At 42.6% G+C, this 20,196-nt stretch overlaps 1 protein-coding gene across 1 annotated transcript in view; it reads left to right on the top strand.

Annotated features, from left to right (window-relative positions):
• Positions 1-19,132: 19,132 nt before the first annotated feature.
• The window catches only part of LOC124605705, a 310,921-nt gene continuing 309,857 nt past the window's right edge, over positions 19,133-20,196 (top strand). Inside the window, exon 1 of the mRNA XM_047137569.1 lies at positions 19,133-19,301. The gene's annotated coding sequence lies outside the window, so the exon portion shown is untranslated. The remainder of the gene's footprint in view (positions 19,302-20,196) is intronic.

Below are 20,196 nucleotides of genomic sequence, written 5' to 3'. Positions count from 1 at the left end.
AGTATCTTCTAATAACTCTCGTCAAGTCCGGCTCCTTCGCTGAAGAACACCTCCAGCTATCTGACCTGACTACTCCATGCCGTGTTAGGCGGCCTCTTCCAACACAGTAGGCCTACGCCCTATAGACAGACAAGCAAACGACTGAGCCAGCACCAATGCCAGCGCACGAGAGCGCAGTCGAGAAATCTTTAGAAACTTCACTGATCACTTACTACCAACTGTCCAAAATAATGACCGCAACACTGTATCCGCCCAGAGAGCACAGTACTAGCCTCGTGTCACCCGGCTCCATAATTTCACGAGCTCCAAAACGGCTTCACGAAGTTATTTAATATTTAGGCCTTCTAGGCAACCAAAATCAAGAGGAGGGTTTAGGTTGTTTCATTAGCCATTTTGTGATCCCGCTAATAGAGCTTCTGTAAGGTGCTGCCTTCTTGCAGACATTTTACAGATTTTTCAGCACAGCTGTCGGAAAAATCTCTCGCCAAGCGCGAAGTCCCAAGCAACGAGAAAAAAGCACGGGTGACTCGTTTACATAAGAAGGGTAGAAGAATGAATTCGGAAAATTACAGACCATTTACCTTAAGCCGGTTTGCTGCAAAATTCTTGAACATATTCTCAGTTCACATGTAATAAATTTCCTTCAGACGGAAAAGCTTCAGTCCACAAATCAGCATCGTTTTAGAGAGAATCGCTTGTGTAGAACTCAGCTTGCCCTTCTCTCACATGGTATCTTGCGAACCATGGATGAAGTACACTCTCCTTGACGGCGATTGTACATCAGGGACAGGGGTATCATCAGAAGTGCATCAGGTAGTGTGACCGGACCGCACTTATTCTCTACTAGCTTAGCGCCTGCTGCTTCACTCGCCTAAACTGTATTGCTTGCAGAGATATGTTTTGTTTTCTTTTAATCCAATTTTGATGTTGTTCCCAAATTGCAACACCTTCTAAGCTTTTAACGCTATTAAGGACAAATAAGCATAATCTTCATCAATTTCACTTTAAAATTTTTTTAATGCACCGAAATATTTCCTTAAAAATTTTCATCCCCTACTGCACTCTCTTAAATGTTGAATTTCCGGAAACGCTGCAACATTTACTTTTTTAATATCATGTGAGAAGATGTATACCAGTTGTCATAGATGTAGCCTTAAAATCCTTTAAAATTTCTTTAGTAACTATTTTTTTCAAAAAAAAAAATACTTTCATCCACTAGTGCTTGAATTCACAAAAATGCTGAAACATATATTTTTTATTTCCTGACTGAGATACGAAATACCAGTTTTCGTAGTTTTAGCTTCAGAATTCTCTTAAAAGCAACATACTTTCATAAAGCGTTTCATACCCCCTTCCACTCCGTTAGGAGTGGACCTTCGGAAAATCCCTTCTTTAACGCTGTCTTCTGTGTAAGTTTCACACTCTTTACAAACTTCAGATCTTTAGCGTTTTGGGCAGGGCAATGATGAGTCAGTGAATCAGTCTGACCCTGTTTCACCCTCTAGGAGTTGAATTTCCAAAAACAGTGAAACACGTAGTTTTTTATTTCTAACGGAGAAGCAAAATTTCAATTTTCATAGTTTTAGCTTTAGAAATGCTTTCATAATAAAATGTTTTCGTAAAACTCTCATCCTTATTTCATCCCCTCAGAGTTCAATTTCCTAAAACATTGAAACATATGTTGTTTTATTTGTAACCGAGAAAAGCATATAACCATGTTCATAGATGTAGTATACTTTAGTATTTCTTTAATAATGATATACTTTCAAAAAAAGCTTTCATCCACTGTTTCACTCTCGTAGTGTTAAATTTCCGAAAATGCTGAAACATGTATTTCTTTATTTCTGATCGAGAAACCAAATACCAATTTTCGTAGGTCTAGCTTCAAAATTTCCTTAATAACGCCTTTCTTTTTTTAAAAAAAAGAAACTCTTTACCCTCTACTTCACTCCCTTAGGGTTGGAATTTCGAAACATCCCTGCTTAAATGACGTCTACAGCATAAGATCCACAACTTCTTCAAATTTCAAGTTTATGTATAGAGATGTACATAGATGATCTGACGCACAGGGAGCGTCATTTTGAGGCTGTTTGCTAATGACGCTGTGATGAACGAGAAGATGTAGTTGTTGAGTGACTCTAGGAAGGTACAAGATGACCTACGTAAAATTCCCATTTGATGTGACGAATGGCAGCTGACACTAATGTAGAAAAATGCAAGCTAAGGCAGATGAGTAGGAAAATCAATCGCATAAAATTCGAAAACACAGTCACGTCAATGAAATAGCTAGGTATCACGTTGCAACACGATATGAAATAGTGACCTAGGCTAACTGGGAGAATTTTAGGAAAGTAAAGTTCATCAGCAAAGGAGTCCACATATGCAACACCAGTGCGACCCATTCTTGAATTCTGTTCGATATTTGGGATCAACACCACATCAGATAACAGGAAGGCATCGAACAGTTCAGAGGTGGGCTACTAGATTTGTTACCAGTAGTTTCGAACAACACGAAGTATTGCGAATATGTTCGAGAACTCAAATGGGAATCACGAGAGGGAAGTCGAAATTTTTTTCAGGGAAGACAGAAAATTTAGAGAACTGTCGTTTAAAGCTGCCTGCTGCCACCAATACACATTGCGTGTGACGACCACGAAGATAAAAGACATTAGGGCTCGTACGGAGCATACAAGCAGATATTTTTCCCTCGCTGTGTTTGGGAGTGGGACAGGAATGAAAATGACTAGTAGTTATAAAAGGTACCCTCCGCCATGTAACATATGGCGACTTGCGTAGTGTATATGTAAACGTAGATGTAAATGAAACACCACAATTCGTGGCAAACCGTAAACGTTTAAGAGAAATATGCAGGCTCCAGTCGCAACCCAGTTGGTAAGATTAGGGAGAGATCGCGCCGTCACCCCCCAAGCTAGAGAATATCTCATTCCACAGGTATTGGGTCTGGTGGAAAAAGTATCCAGCGGACGAGCAGACGGGTACAATACCGAATTGAAATGTTATACAGCTGCACATTTTTCGGCGAGAGACGTAACTATACATAATTATATTTAAAGAGACCCAGAACACATTTGTAACGCGATGGAACAAAGCTGGTTGGTGCTTGTAGAGATCAAGTATACACATCTCTCAATTGTCGTTTAAAAACGTAAGCTCGACGTACATGTTTACACTCCACAACAAAATTAAACGATCACTTTTTCGAAATTGCGTAATTGCTTCCAACTGCGACTCATAAGTTTGAAATTTTGCTCAAAACTACGTACTACCTTCTTCTGTAATGGTGCAAGATCGTGGCGTCCTGCCACGTCACATTCCGGCTCGGTGACGCTTCCAACACCAAGGTGTCGACATATGCGAAGAAAAGGCCACAGCTCGGAAGTTCATATGAGCTTTCAAGCGGGTTAATGACGTCACAATGGCATCAAATTTCACCACGTTTCTACCCAACGCCACCGTGGACGTCTCACACGACGAGAAGGTCGTCACAGGCCCTCTTACCTACGTTTCACCCCTTCTTTTAATGTCTCTGCGATGGAAGTCAGAACAGCGATTCTCAGCGTTTAAATTACGGGAGTTTCTTACAGGAGGCCGAGGAAAACCTTTCTAAACTACCGGCGCTAAGTATCGACACGAAAAAGCCTTTGGAGGTGGCATAAAGGGCGCCAGTGGACAACCGTTCCGTTGGGGCGTTTCTCCTACACATTTCGCGATGGAAAACGACAGTTCGCATTACGCTGAGCAACATAAATATGTTCTTGACAACCTGTAACATTCTTGACACTCTCTGACATATCAGCCCTTTTCCATGGTCTTTGTGAGCTTGTATGCCCATGGAACGTGATCGCACCCCTCTGGAGTGCAGCGTGACCGCAATTTTTGCTCTTGTTCACAGATTGGAGCCCCTAGCAAGCGCTCAAAACCATTCGACAAAATCTGAACGTGATCAGAAACAGTAAAGGGCACTTATTCTTTTTCGACCCTCCTGTTTTCCACCCTCTGTGATTACGCGGGAGCGCAACATCAGAATGTATGAATAAAACGATACTTGATCCCACTAAGACCCCCCACTTCGGCAATACCATCGGTGCCACAGATGCACCTCTTACAGATGTAAGAAATTTCCACTCCATTTCAGCCTGGTGGCTACTCTAGGCCCTTAAGGTAGGCAAACCTCAGTCAAGAGGAGTCAGAGGGGTTGCCTAGCCGTGCAGGGGGTGGGAGGTCTCAAATGGGCTCTTTGGCCTTTTATTCACGCACACGTTAATGTTGCTCTCACACGTGATCACGCTGCCGGAGGGCGGAAAACAAGACAGTTGAAAAAGCATCAGTACATTTGCTACTTAGGATCACGCTCTAATTTCGTCGAATGGTTTTGAATAGTCCTGGGTAGGAAGGATGATGGATCATTGGGACATGCAGTCTCCAGGAAAACGTACTCACACCGACTTGTACTTACTGGCTAATAGTAGTCACCATCCGGCTCAGCGTGAAGAGGTACTTCGTACCTTGGTACACAGGGCACATGTCGTTTCTGACGCTGAGACTTTGCCAGCTGAGCTGTCCCATCTTGAAGTTACATTTCGTCAAAATGGTTGTAGTGATAGACAGATTGAACAAACTGTACATCGGGTGATTGATGATAATTCTGAGTCGACACCTAAGTCTACTGCCTTTTTGCCTTACGTAGGGAACACGTCCAACAAGATCGGTCGTATTTTACGGAAATACGATGTGAAATGTGTTTTCCGACCTCCATCTAAAATTAGAGCACTTTTGAGTTCCGTTAAGGATGATCTTGGACTGCGTAAGGCGGGTGTATATCATATTCCTTGTAGCTGCGGCATGGCATATATTGGTCAAACTATCAGGACCGTGGAGGACCGATGTACTGAGCATAAACGGTACACACGATTACAGCAGCCAAATAGATCTGTTATTGCCGAACATTGCTTGGATACTAGTCACCCTATGTTATATAATAACACCGAGATATTGGCATGCACGTCCAGCTATTGGGACAGTGTCATTAGGGAGGCAGTTGAGATTAAATTAGCGAGCAACCTCGTTAACAGGGATGGAGGTTTCTGTTTAAACTCTGTTTGGAATCCGGCTCTCTTCCTTATCAAAAAACAGAGGGACAGAGTCAATGCTACCTCACCTGCGAATTCATAGTCTCACTATCGATAGCTCTGACTTTGGTCTTCCTTAGTGGCACTAGTGTTCAGTGTGTGTGTTATCATTCCTGCTTTATTCCGAGAACCGAGGTTTTAAATTTGCATGCACGCCGCCTGTCCGTTGCAGTTTGCCTTGAAAATGGCGGGGTGTTCTCCCGCCGAAATATCGGCGGTCACTGAAAGTGTTACCTGGCTGAATTCCCGGAAACTATTTGAAAGTTGTATACGCCAGTAGAAACTCAGGTATCACACTTTCATTGGCTATTTGTTGCTTCCGAGAATAGACGTTCTCTAAGGTGGTACTTTCTGCCAGGACTCTTAGAAAACTTTGTGGTGGTTGTCTTGAAACACCAGCTGTTACTGGAAATCGTAAACCTAAAGCTAAACATATAGGTTCTCTCCATTATCTATTCAGGACCGTCACCTCCAGGTTGTCTAGCTTGGAGAATACGTCCTTCCGCCAGATACTGGCAGATACTAACACTCTCGGACCCAACAGCCATTTGACAAGCTCACAGATACAAACCTTGAATGATATGTTACAAACAGTACAAGAATCTGTTAAAAAGTGCATTGGTCCACCTTTGGAAAACAATACTGTCGCGATTCTGCATGCCATGTATTCGAAAAGTCCTTGGTAGGTTTCTGGAAGAATGTTGTACCAGACTGCCGCAAATAATTACGGGACGGCAATTTTTAAGTGCGAAGATGACGTCCCAAAACTATTGCCTCTGGTGCAAATCAGGTGAAATTTAGTGGCCAAGATATCGACGTCACTACCACGCTCCTTAAGTCACTGCAGCACGAGTTCAGCAGTGTAAGAAGAACAGTTATCAGAGAAGATATCGATTATGTAGGGGTGCATGTGGTCCGCAACGGTGTTCATCTAGCGTACTGCTTCCTGCTGCCTTGGATTACTACCAAAGGTCCCGTGGATGCCCAGGTGAACCTACCGCACTGTATAATACTGTTCCCACTGAACTGTGTCTTTCCTCAGATGCGTGTTTCGAGCAACTGTTCGCCCGGATGAAGACACATCTAGACGTGACCATCGACCTTGTGTAACGAAAAAAACATTATTCATCCGACCAGACGTTACGTTTCCGTTGATAACTGTCGACTCTCGACGACGTCGTGTCTACTGCAATCGTAACTGCCACATCACAGCCTATCCTGTCTTACAGATCAGGGACGCCTGCGACCTCCACTTTTTGTGATGAGACGTGCTCAGACCTTATCACCTACTCGTTGCTTCACAGCCTTTTAGCCACTTTTCACATATGTTCAGGAGAGCAGCACGACAACGGCGACAAGCTTAACCGTTTACTAGTTGCTCGTTTCCAGGCGCTAGGCCACAAAAACCTGCACTTCGTCACTTGCTTATGTCAGTGGATTTCCCCACTTGCGACCCGTATCGTAGCTAGAATGATTCCCATTCGTCTCTCTTCAGGGAACACTGCATTAACGTCTCACTGCTCGTACTTCCGATGACGTCCCCTTGCTCGCAATCAAGAGAGCTGTACCGGAAATAGCTTAAATCAACACTGTGGTCACAAAGTCCCCTTACCTCCTGTAATAACCAATACAAACCAGTAAACCTAAATGAATAACAAGCAAAAGAGTTCTTTAGAATAATTTTCTTGAGATATGAACCATTACTTGTCTGTACATCGTCATTCACATGGCAAAGGATGAGACGCCACAATGTTGTGTGCGACATTTGTCGGAGCATTGCTGGTGTAAGCTGAATGAAAGTTTGTCGCACAGAATGTTTCGGTCGTCAGTGGTATCGTAACGGCTTAGTCAAACGATACTCGTTATGAATCTCCATAACGGGTGTCACATATAGTGAGGTCTCAGATTCATGGTGGCTAGGCTACAACGAAGTCGAAATCTCATCAAAAGTGACAATCGTTAAGGAGGTTCATAACGGGTACCGTTTCACCAAACCATTACGGTACCACTGTCGACCTGAAAGATTTTGTGCGACAAATTTTCATTCAGCTTACACCAGCAGTGCTCTGACAAATTCCGCACACACCATGGCGTCGTTATATCCTTTGCCATGTTAATGACGGTGCACAGACTAACACTTTGGACAGGTAATAGTTTGTACCTCAAGAAAACTCCTCTAACGAACTGAACTGTTGTTCGTGTTATTTATTTAAATTTAGTGTTTAAATTGGTTATTACAGTGAGAAACTGGAATTTGTCGGCATCCTGTACGTCTCCATACATATTCCGCAAGCCACTGCGTGGTATATGGAGGAGGGTACCTTATAACACTGCGAGTCATTCCTGTTCTACTTGCAAATGGAGCGGGGGAAAACGACTGTCCATATACCTCCATACCTTCTTACATTGTCATCGCAATCTTTACACGAAATGTGCGTTGGCGATAGTTGAAGCGATCTGCAGTCAGCTGTAAATGCTGATTCTATAAATATCCTCAAAAGTCCTTCGCGAAAAGAAGGCCATCTTCCCTCTAGCAATTCCTTTTTCAGTTCACGAAGTATCTCCGTGATACTGACTTATTGACCGAATATGCTGGTAACAAATCTAGCAGCACAGATCTGAATTGCTTTCCAGTGTCTTCCTTTAATCCGACATGGCGGATGTGACGAAGCAGATTATTCCGAGTCTTTACTTTCTGCAGTGCAGTATGCAATGTTCGAGTATTTGCCATGTAACAGGGAGGGAGAGTAGATTTTTGGTCTCACATCCCCACAGCTGACGCTGAGCGCTGGGGCAATTGACCGGCTTGGCGTGCGATCGATGCATTATGCACGTCCCCTAGGAATATAAAGGAATAATATTAAATCTTAGTACTCCATATACCATCTTGTATTGGTATTACATAGATGCTGTTAAAATCTCAGTTCATTATCTTCAGAGATATAAAATTTTACCTAAATCCCATAATAATTTTTATGATACTGCAAAACTGAGCTAGAAATAGTAATGTATTCGCTTATGATCTCATGTGAAACTATACTTACAAAGAACAGATCCCATGAATTGTTTTTATATACATTTCTTTCCTTTTGTTACATCACCGTGATGACATAAAAGTAATCCTCCTCAGAAGTATTATTTAATTATGTTTTATTGTTGTGAGTGATGTGGAAAGTGAGAGAATAGGGAGACCATACATAAAGAATGGATATTTTTTTTATTTTATTGAAAACTATGTAGATGTGTATGTGGGAGAATTATTGTGCAATCATGAGTTCACATGACGTACGTCCAGTGTGCAAGCTTTTGTATAAGAGCAGCTAGAAGAAAAGTTAGGTGTTAAATGGACTGACATTACGCGCTTAATGTGAGACTGGTGCTGCAGTTTAGTGTCTGGAAGGGTCACTCTGGAACCGTCTTCTTGTACAGAACACGTGAATCATGCCACACAGTTTTCACCTAAAATGAAGAAAATCATTCGATCTGCTGATTTTTATACCAGGAATATGAAGCTACTGGTTCAGAGAATTTTAAGTGATTTAGTCTGGAAGTTATTTTTGTGTGAAGTTTCTTGTCCTACGATAACTCTGTGACGTGTTTCAGGAACATTCTCGGAGTATTATGGGGTGCAGTTCCTTTTAAACTAACCACAAAACGATTGGATGTAGTAACTCGCGAATAGCTGTCATTCGCTGTGTAACACGTAGAAATTATTCAGGTCAGATTTGTAAAACGCTGCCTGCATTTCATGTGATGACTTTTATTAAAAGAATAGTGAACTTGCAATTATAATAGTTTTGAGCCCAAATGCGGACTTGATAGCCACTTAAATCCTATGTCAGAGGCAATGAAGAATAATTACTTAAGATTTAAACCTTTTTACACAAGTTATTGGAATCCCAAATGCAGACAGCCTTGTAGGTAGGGAAACCACAACCGTGAGTAATCATATTGGGTATTAATAATCTGCTTCAACTGTATGTAGTCTTATATTTTTAGATAACTACTGGCTTCAGTGCACCAAAAGCTACGTCTTCAGGTGAATATTTAACTAAAATATTGGTGCTAAAAAGCTCGGAACTTTGTAACCAACAATTGTTGTCACGTGTTTTGTTCTGACAGACGACGAATGTTGGGTACGAGGTCAAAGCTTTATGTTCATCTGAAGATGTGGCTTTTAGTGCCGCGAAACCGGTAGTGATCTAACAATAAAGGACTAAAAACAGATGAAGTGGTTTATTACTACCTAAGAGAATCCCTGTTGCCTGACTTTTCTTACAAACTTAAAGAAACTGCACCCAAGCTTGAGTTAGGTGGTCTTTGTTAGGTAAATAGTTGAAATTTCTTTAACGGTGCTTATCATCGTCTGAATCAGTATCTGTCATCACAGAGTGCTGGGGATGGACTGAAATTTCTGCACTGAAACCCCAAACGTGGTCTATTAGGTAGAACTAAGATGTGAAGCAGATATATATGGGTAACGGAAGTTAGAACCCGGCCCGTAGCAGTGTAGATCCCAAACACTCGAGTAGTACTCAAGAACGGATCGCATAAGTCTTCTAATAGCGGTCCCCTTTGTAAATAATCTACACTTTCATAAAATTCTCCCTGCTTAGCGGAAGGGTCGCCCAAGCCAGGTAGGCAAGCCTATTGATCTCTTTTCCTATTGTAAGCCTGTTCTTACCATCTCCTCTTTTCTTATCACGTCTAGTGTTCAATAAAAATTAGTGGGGCTCTTAAGAATGGGGAAACTAAACTCCACAGGGTATTAAACCCTTAAAAGAAAGTCGGGCAGGTTGGAAAGGCAGCAAAGTGGCAGACCCACCCCACTACAAATGAGCAGCCCTTGCAAGGCAATCAACTGAATCTCCCCTCCCCAATTATTGCTAACCCCCGATGCAAATCCGGATCAGTGTCAGATGTACCAATGATGAACCCAGCAATAAGAAAGGTTGAGAATAGGTGAATTGCAAATACAGCTCGGAACGTCAAAGGATTAGCAAAAAAAAAGAAGAAGAGCGACCAGGAATTTTAAAGGAGGCCATGGTAGATATAGCTTCCATAGTAGAAATAAATGAGAAGTCACATGGTAACATTCATGTAGGATAACATTTGACTCTGTACACTGGCACAGAAACACAGGAAGAAGGACGGGTTGCCGTTTACCTGCATAAAAGGTATGAAAATAGAATTATGGGATACAATTATATAAATGACAGAATTATAGTTTTCACTGTCAGGGAGGAGACAGAGAACTTGACTGTCTCTGCAGCTTATGCACCTGAAGAGGGAGGAAGAGAGGACCCATAAATTTCTGTGATAAACTACAAACTGTGTTGTACAAGTATAACAATACTGTAGCGGCCTGGATTGAGTCCCCTAATGTTGTCAGGCTGACGAGCACGAGTGCAGTGGACCAGGCCGGTCGCACTGGACGCTAATGATGCAACATTAGCATTACACTTTACTACAGTCGTGTATTCTTCTCCGCGACGGCGCCCAAGGCAATGACAGTGCAGCACACAGCCTTGCAATGCGCTGACGCTGTCTTAGCAATCGGTGGAGGAAGTCGTCCCGCGGGGCCCGGTTCACATAAACACAGACTCGGGTGAGCGGCAAGCCTCACTGGCTGCCGGCGTAGCCCATACAGCAGGTGTTGCTGCCCAAGACAGCGACTGCGTATTACCGGAGCACGCTCATACAAATGGAATGGGTGTGCTTTGGTAAATTCTCAGCAGATCTGCGTGCTTTGGAGGTGAGCAACAGCATAGCCTTTCTACCACGGAAGGCCGAGGATATCGATGACTACTTAGAGGTACCGGTCAGGGGCAGCAGCGGTTAGTGAGCCTCCCGAATACTGTGACAGGTGGACAGTGCGCCAAGCACCTTCAGTTCGACTTAGCAAGCTGGAGGCAGGAGTCTCGAAGTCTTCTCGTCAATCGTAAGCTCGGGAGCCAACAGCGACTGATTACAGCAAACCAGACAGGTAGCAGTCTCGAAGGTGGAAGTCATCTTGCCGAATGGTAGCAGCCCATCACAGGGGCGACCTCTTAACTAATGTACAGCAATATGAAGGCTCGCAAGGTTCAGAAGCTTGCATGTCTGAGGCAACGATATTATGCCTGGCTACTGACGACCAAAAGTGGCCTTCTTTGCTGGGCTTGTCAGTGGTATTCAGTACACTTTTATTTCGCAAGAACAGCTTTCAGAGCTTCAGCATGTCACCTTTCCGTAGTATGAGCAGGCTTAAAGCGTTCTTGTGAAACTTTTACTCTCTCTTGTGATATCAAGCTGTGCTGTTGGATTGGCGTGTTGTTTCCCTTCGCTGAGTACACAATTCCAGTCTCTTGCTCGAGGGTACGAGCCGCAATGTCGACTTTCCGCCTGTTTTGATTGTGACATGGGACGTTGGTACGGCTTTCTTCAGCTTGGTGCTGGCAGGAGACGACTTTGAGAAAGTTCTACTTTTGCCTATGGTACATTTCTACTATCAGTGGCCTCTTCTTCAAAAAATTCGTTCCGCATTTCTTATAAACAACCTCATGAAATGAATGCTGCATAGGTAACTACACTGTACTTTCCATTAATTAAACGTTTGAAAAGGTTACTAGCCAGTTTAGCCGAGAACACTAATGCGCTGCTTCCTGGACTCGGGTAGGCGCGCTGGCCCCGGATCGAATCCGCCTGGCGAATTAACAAGGGCTGGTGTGCCGGCCAGCCTAGATGTGATTTTTAGGCGGTTTTCTACATCCCGCTAGGTGAATACCGGGCTGGTCTCCACGTCCCGCCTCAGTTACACGACTCGCAGACATCTGAAGACGTTTACACTATTTCATGGCTTACACTAGATGCAGACAGCTGGGGTGGACTCATTCCGTCCCGGAGGGTATGGGGAGGTGACAGGAAGAGCATCTGGCCACCCTCTGTCACTAACATTGCCCCATTCCATACTAACAAGGCCGACCCCACGCTGAAATGGACAAAGGCCTGAAGGAAATGATTAATGAAACGTTTGAAAAGGTTATACACAAAGTTTATGGTGTGTTCTTAATCCTTCTTAATCCTATATTGTCTCTCTTGAATTCTGATCTAACATAAGTTTACAATCTCACTCTACATTGCATTTTTTTTTTACTTATTATTGCCACTGTTTAGTCACCTTACAACTATCTCATGGATTGGCGATTCTGGAGGGTGGCTAGTTTTATCCCTCAAGAAAAAGTAGAATCCACAAACTGTTAGTAGAACCATAGCGGGACTGATTGTGGAAATGCTTATGGTCGTGATGTTATACCGTTGCTTGTGTATACAGTGATGAATACGCTGGAACATTTGTTCTGCCGAAATCCGGCCTTTTTATGACGCTATAAGCTCGTCTAGTGACTGATGGTCGTAGTGTGTACGGTATTGTTGAGGAATGTTAGGTTTTGTGGTGGTAGAACTTCCAACGGTTTTTCCATCCAATACAATATTGGTTGCGCGAAGTGGATCGTGGTCGTACTCGTAACAATAGCTGGAAGACGAAATTCTGCTCCAACTGTATCACAAGTTGTAACAATCATTAATGTACCACAATTTCGTAGTTCTACTTTGGTCATGCACAAGGGTTTTACATTTTACTAACAATTTACAGTGACAACATCCGGTGCGAAAACTGAATAAATCCAATGAATCCCCCCTCTCTGGAAATATGGTTGTGGGGCTAGTACTTCCCTTGGCACCATTCCGTTTTCGCTAATAGCAACAGTACTCCACATGCCTGTACGTTAGACTGTATCGCTCTGGCTGGACAAATCGTAATATTATTTCTTACACAGTTTTGTAGTTGCATTAATGGCATGAGGTCGTAAGCTTCTCTTTGTTCTGAGATTAACAATGTCTTAATACTTCTAGCATTTGTATTTGGATCCATTTGTTAACAGTTCCCCGTTTCATCGGCTAAGGGTGAACAGTAAAACACTAGTATTAGGCATTCATGCATTCAAGACTACGATAAGCTTCCTGTATGTCCACAGCGGTATACCGCCTAAGAGAAAGGAACGTTTATCAATTCCTATCCTTTACCTAAAATATGTATACACTTAAAAAAACAATTAAACTCTACCCTGCGCATTAAAAAACATCTGAACTCTATCATACATGCTACGCCACTGAAAACGTAACAACTCTTTAAGATAACGAATGTACAGCAAATTCTAAAACAATACAAAAAGTCTTATTCCGGGATCTGAGTAAGTAAAGTATATAGTGTAGCTTTTCATCGTCATTATATACTGTTTCCTAGCGTTTTTGGACGCTTTTTTCCAAAATGGTAAAACTGATGGAATTTGTGGTAGGGCACCGTCACCTCCTTTGAATAGTTTAACCCTGCTTATGTGAGCAAGAGATGTTTTTGTCGGCAACTGTAACACAGCACTTAGCGGTGAAATCATTTCAGTGATCTGTTATGGGCTGTGGTACTTAGTAAAGAACTATTGCCGGCCGAAGTGGCCGTGCGGTTAAAGGCGCTGCAGTCTGGAACCGCAAGAACGCTACGGTCGCAGGTTCGAATCCTGCCTCGGGCATGGATGTTTGTGATGTCCTTAGGTTAGTTAGGTTTAACTAGTTCTAAGTTCTAGGGGACTAATGACCTCAGCAGTTGAGTCCCATAGTGCTCAGAGCCATTTGAACCATTTTTGAAAGAACTATATGTTTTCGCTTTTTGATGTATACTGTTTGGTTAATAATACCCATTGACGTGCTTAGTATTGTGGTAGTTTCCGTATATGTGGCCCTGACGTCCTACATCTTTTGTACGAGCTTATTTTACTCTTTGAAAAGCTACATATAATCGTTTGGCGAATCCTGTTACTGACTAGATGTTAACTCCAAGCTTAGATTTTTATCATGTCTAAAAGGCAGGACATATTTCTGGCATATCCACCTCTTACGGTGGAAGATTGGTACTGGTGTGAACTTAATAATTGTACGCTGATATTATGAATGCTAAGTATGGGTCTCAGTCATTGTGTTGGCTGTTAACATAATGGCTTGACATTCTGTTTGTCTATTTGCTCGTGGATGCAAAGGACGTGTTCTTAACTTACGAATATGAGGCAAACAACAAAAATGATTCATTAGATCTGATATGAAATTTTGTAGCTTGGTCTGTTATTATGCTTTCTGGTACTCTGAACTTGAAGATCGAATTATTTACTAAGACTTATGCTAATATGTTATCTTGTTGGTATGGGATTTCTAACATTTCCAGGTACTGGAAAAGGTGCTCTATTACTGTTAATATGTAATTTTTCCTTGCAGGAGTTCTATTAAGTGGTCCTAAGACGTCAAACAGAATTTCATATGATTATTTTCCTTGTGGAAATATTGGCAATGGAATTTTTCGGTGGCAATGATCGGGACAAGCACAAGTTACGCTGCCACATCATGTTTCCTAATTTTACACCATAAATTTTTGAAGACTTTCGTATCTGAAGTTCTGTGTCTGCCATGACTTGCTAACCTATAGTCATGTGCTTGTTGCAAGACTTCTTCCCTGAATGCTGATTGAACGACCACACATGGTCCGCACTTTGTCGATCTGCAGAGTAAGCCATCATGTGTCACAAACTGTGGCTTCAGTTTAAATGCCTGACCTATGTCATTTGCTGTGCCTTCTACCCTTCAGCTACACTCCTACCTGTTGTTTGCAGTATTCAATTTTTCTGCTCAGTGTGTCTGCATCTGTATACTTCTTTGCTGGTTTATGAAATACTTCACAACTGAATTCACTCAGTTTGACCGCCCATCTCATTAATCTGATACAAGGATCCTTTAACCCTGTCAACCATTTTAGTGAGACCTGGTCTATTACTATTCTGAATTTTTACCAAAAACGTAAGAGCGGAAAATATGTAATTCCATAAATCACGGCTAGCATCTCCTTTCTGGCCGGGGAATAATTCTATTCTTCCTTGCTAAGTTGTCTAGATGCATAAGCCACAGGATGTTATTTACTGTCCAAATTTTGATTGAGAGCACATCTCAGTGCATTGTTACTAGTATCACATGAAAGTATGAATAATTTTCGAAATCTGGGAATGTTAGTATCGGATCTGATGTCAATATAGTTTTGTCTCAGATCCTGTTTGGAAATCTGCTGTCTATTCGAATTTTACACCTTTTCACAACTGGTTCAATGATTTGGCAATTGCTGCACTTAACAAAGGCAAGTCTTCCGGTCCAGATGGTATACCAATCAGATTCCTTTCAGAGTATGCAGACACAATAGCGCCTTTCTTAGCAATCATTTACAACCGCTCACTTGACGAAAGGTCTGTTCCTAAAGACTGGAAAGTTGCACAGGTCACAACAATATTCAAGAAAGGAAATAGCAGTAACCCATTGAATTACAGACCCATATCACTGACCTCAATTTGCATTAGGATTCTGGAGCATATGTTGTACTCGAACATTATGAATTACCTTGAATAAAATGTCTTATTGATACATAACAAACATGAATTCAGAAAATATCGATTTTATTCCAATGAAGTACTGAGTGCAAGGGGTCTCAGATCTATTCCATATTCCTAGATTTACAGAAGGCTTTGGATACCGTTCCTCACAAGCAACTATTTATAAAACTGGGTGCATATGATCGTCTCAGTTGTGTGACTGGATTCGTGATTTCCTCTCAGAGCGGTCACAGTTCGTAGTGATAGACGGTAAATCATCGAGTAGAACGGAAGTGATATGTGGCGTTCCGCAAGGTAGCGTCATAGTCCCTCTGCTGTTCCCGATTTACGTAAATGATCTAGGTGATAATCTGAGCAGCCCCCTTGGATTGTTTGCAGATGATGCTGTAATTTACCGTCTAGTAAAATCATCAGACGATCAATTCCAAATACAAAATGATCTAGCGAGAATTTCTGTATGGTGCGAAAAGTGGCAGTTGGCACTAAACAAAGAAAAGTGCGAGGTCATCCACATGGGTACTAAAAGAAATCCGATAAATTTTGGGTATACGATAAATCGCACAAATCTAAGGGCTGTCAATTCGACTAAATACCTAGGAATTACAATTACGAGTAACTTAAATTGGAAACATAGGTAATATTCTGGGGAAGGCTAAACAAAGACTGCGCTTTGTTGGCAGAACACTTAGAAGATGTGACAAATCCACTAAAGAGACAGCCTACATTACACTATGCTGGAATATTGCTGCGCGGTGTGAGATCCTTACCAGGTAGGATTGACGGAGGACATCGAAAAAGTGCAAAGAAGGGCATCCCTTTTCGTGTTATCGCGCAATAGTGGTGAGAGTGTCACTGATATGATACACGAGTTGGGGTGGCAGTCACTGAAACAAAGGCGGTATTGGTCGCGCGGGATTAACCGAGCAATCTAAGGCGCTGCAGCCATGGACTGTGCGGCTGATCCCGGCGGAGGTTCGAGTCCTCCCTCGGGCTTGGGTGTGTGCGTTTGTTCTTAGGATAATTCAGGTTAAGTAGTGTGTAAGCTTAGGGACTGATGACCTTAGCAGTTAAGTCCCATAAGATTTCACGCACATTTGAACATTTTTGAAAGGCGGTTTTCTTCGCTGCGAGGTCTATTTACGAAATTTCAATCACCAACTTTATCTTCCGAATGCTAAAATTTTTTGTTGACACCCACCTACGTAGGGGGAAATGATCATCATAATAAAATAAGAGAAATAAGAGTTCGAACGGAAAGATTTAGGTGTTCCTCTTTCCTAAGCGCCATTCGAGAGTAGAATGGTAGAGAAGCACTATCAAAGTGGTTTGATGAACCCTCTGCCAGGCACTTAAGTGTGAATCGCATAGTAACCATGTAGATTTAGATGTACGTGTACATAGTCAATATTATTTACTCAGATTGCCACTTCAGACACTCAAATCATTTTAATACTGTTTGTCATTTTAAAATTGTTATTTCTTAGGTACCGGTAACTATGATGTAAGAAAGGTACCGTAAGTGAGGACCCCTGGGTCTGAGAGGACCTGATGGCCCTAATCAAATCAGGCGAAATAAACATAAAAGAGGCACTAAATATTGCATTACATTGCGTATTATTTGACATCTGCCTGTGTACGTATATATGAGGCGTTTCAAGAAAAATAGTAATTATTTTAGAAGGTGATACTACAGGCTGATTCGAATATTTCATATAACATGGGTAAAATTTTTGTTGGTTACGGAAACGCAGCTATTGGGGTTGAAGACGCAGCTATTGGGGTTGAAGCGATACAAATACTCTTAGAACGTGTTAAGCAAAGGCAAATGATAATATTCAAACTTCATTTTCATAAATTTCACCTGCGAGTTCAATGGTACAACAAATTCTCTTGATAACGTCATGTGTAGTTATTTTGAAGTCAATTTGGCGCTCTTTTTTGAGGGCAGCATTATTCTCATTTCTAACCGTCAGTTAGTCTTTGTGTTTACTATTTCTTTGTAGCCTTCGCCTCTCAACCATACCCACAGGCAAAATTACACGGGTTAAAGGTCCGTGACGACATTTTTGTGCCACGAGACAGAGTCGTAAGTCATCGTAGACTACGGTAGACTTGCTAGTAGCTTTAGTGACTTAAGATCGTAACTACCTTACTTGCACATTAGGTGTGTCCATACCTTACGGGCGGTACTTCATTTCTGTCACCTTGTTTGCATATGCGATTAGTTTGTTACTACGTTCTCCTAGAAACTGACACCGGGTAACTGTTTACAAAATGAGGAAGTACATATGAAGGATGGTGTAACAAATAGTTTTGTCCTACATAGTTATCTTACTGTCTGTTACTAAAAAATAAATATTGTTTATAGCAAAATTGAAATTGGTAATGTTTAATCTTGATTTTATTCGGAAACTGTTGATTTGTATCTTGGAATAGGAGCACGTTTTATTAAAAATAAAAATATAAATAAAAAGTAGAGTTCTATCATATATTGCTAGAAACGCAATTTCCTCAAGAAAGGTAAAATAAAAAAAAGTAGAACAAAAACATATCAAACATCTCTTGACTACTTCGTCGAGTTTACAAAAATATGTTTCTGTTATTCATAGCAACTTTGGCACTTATTAATAATAACAGCAAAGTCTTTCCTTTGGCCGCGCGGGATTAGCCGAGCGGTCTAGGGCGCTGCTGTCATGGATTGTGCGGCTGATCCCGACGGAGGTTCGAGTCCGCCCTCGGGCATGGGACGGGTGTGTCTGTTTGTCCTTAGGATAATTTAGGCTAAGTAGTGTGTAAGCTTACGGACTGATGACCTTAGCAGTTAAGTCCCTTAAGATTTCACACACATTTGAACATTTTTCTTTCCTTTGATCATGATGAAGAACGTATTTTGTACAAAATAACAACGATAATTATATAGATTCTTTTATGTTTGTGCATGTACACTGCACATGCATTAAAATTATTTCCTTGGTTACATAAAAACACAATAGTTATGCGATCAAATAATTTTTACTACCTACAAAGTGCAATTCATATATTTTAAAGACATAAACTAGCCCGTGGGCTAATATTGAACGATATGCGGTTCTTACCAAAAAGCAAACAGAAATCGTTGGCTCCCAGTTTCTCTCACACACATTCAGCTGTGTTTCATTCCCTACCAGTGCTACCAGTGGTATCGGTAGTCCTACTACTTACTATGTCATTTATATACTGTATGAAAACTACCGAAACGTAGTTTTGGTAGAGCGGAACTGCAGTAGCTAAAAGAAGGCTTCTTAGATTGCGTCATTGGTAGCCGCCTGTCCTGAGACGCGTCCACCCACGCAGTGAAGCAATGGTCCACAACCGGGATGGCTACCAGTGTCGCCAACCGTCCGCGAATTTCGCCGTGTCGCTACGCGTCGCTACGATTAGCGCGTCTGAGGTGGGGGTCCTCACACAGGGCTGCCAACCTGTGTTACGTAATATTGTCGAAAGGCGGCGGCCCGGAGGGGCAGCGCGCGCGGCAGGAGTGAGTGTGCGTCGGTGCCGTGCGGGTCTGCAGACGTGGAGGAAGACGAGCGCAGAGGGACAGCACTGGAGTGGCTGCCGCGGCCGGCGAGTGGAGACCTCCTGCGGCGGCAAAAGGCGGCGATGCGTGCGGCGGGCCGCGCTAGGCCGGCGCAGTATTTGGCACTCCGGGCAGCAGGTAGGCGATGCGACGGACCACTGCCTCTCTGCCAACGCTCCTTACCATCTACTCAACGTTACAACTGCTATAACACCAGGGCTGCCAACAACGTTTACATGAAACTTCCTGGCAGATTAAAACTGTGTGCCAAACCGAGACTCGAATTCGGGACCTTTGCCTTTCGCGGGCAAGTGCTCTAACCAACTGAGCTACCCAAGCACGACTCACGCCCCGTCCTCACAGCCTTACTTCTGCCAGTACCTCGTCTCCTACCTTCCAAACTTTACAGAAGCTCTGCTGCGAGCACTTGCCCGCGAAAGGCGAAGGTCCTGATTTCGAGTCTCGGTCCGACACACAGTTTTTATCTGCCAGGAAGTTTCATATCAGCGCACACTCCGCTGCAGAGTGAAAATCTCATTCTGGGAACGTTTACATGAACTGTCATTAACATTCGGTCAGACACTGTCCTTAACCATTTTCGACGTCTGTTAAGTCATTACACCGGCGGAATCGCGCTGTGGTTCGCACACTCGACTCGCGTGAGGAAGGACGAAGGTTCAAACCCACGTCCGACCATCCTGATTTACGTTTGCCGTGATTTCCGTAAATAGCCTCAGACAAATGCCAGGCCGGATCCATTGGAAGGGCACGGCCGATTTCCTTCCCTGTCCCTCCCTAATCCGAGCTTGTTCTTCGTCTCTAATGACCTCGTTATCAACGGGATGTTAGATCTAATCTCCTCCCTGCTGAGAGATTATGGATGAAATGTACACGTAAATATTCCGGATCAGTAGCGAGAGAGCAGCAGGCACGCTTTTCCGGTCGGGACAGTAAATCCACAACGAGCTTATCGTAGTCTCAGCCCTAGGGTCTAGCCTACTGTAGTCGTGAGATACACGGCTCGGCTTCTCCG

This window comes from Schistocerca americana, chromosome 3 (genome assembly GCF_021461395.2).
Source record: "Schistocerca americana isolate TAMUIC-IGC-003095 chromosome 3, iqSchAmer2.1, whole genome shotgun sequence".
Taxonomy (NCBI): domain Eukaryota; kingdom Metazoa; phylum Arthropoda; class Insecta; order Orthoptera; family Acrididae; genus Schistocerca; species Schistocerca americana.
This window is presented reverse-complemented; position numbering and strand designations above follow the sequence as displayed.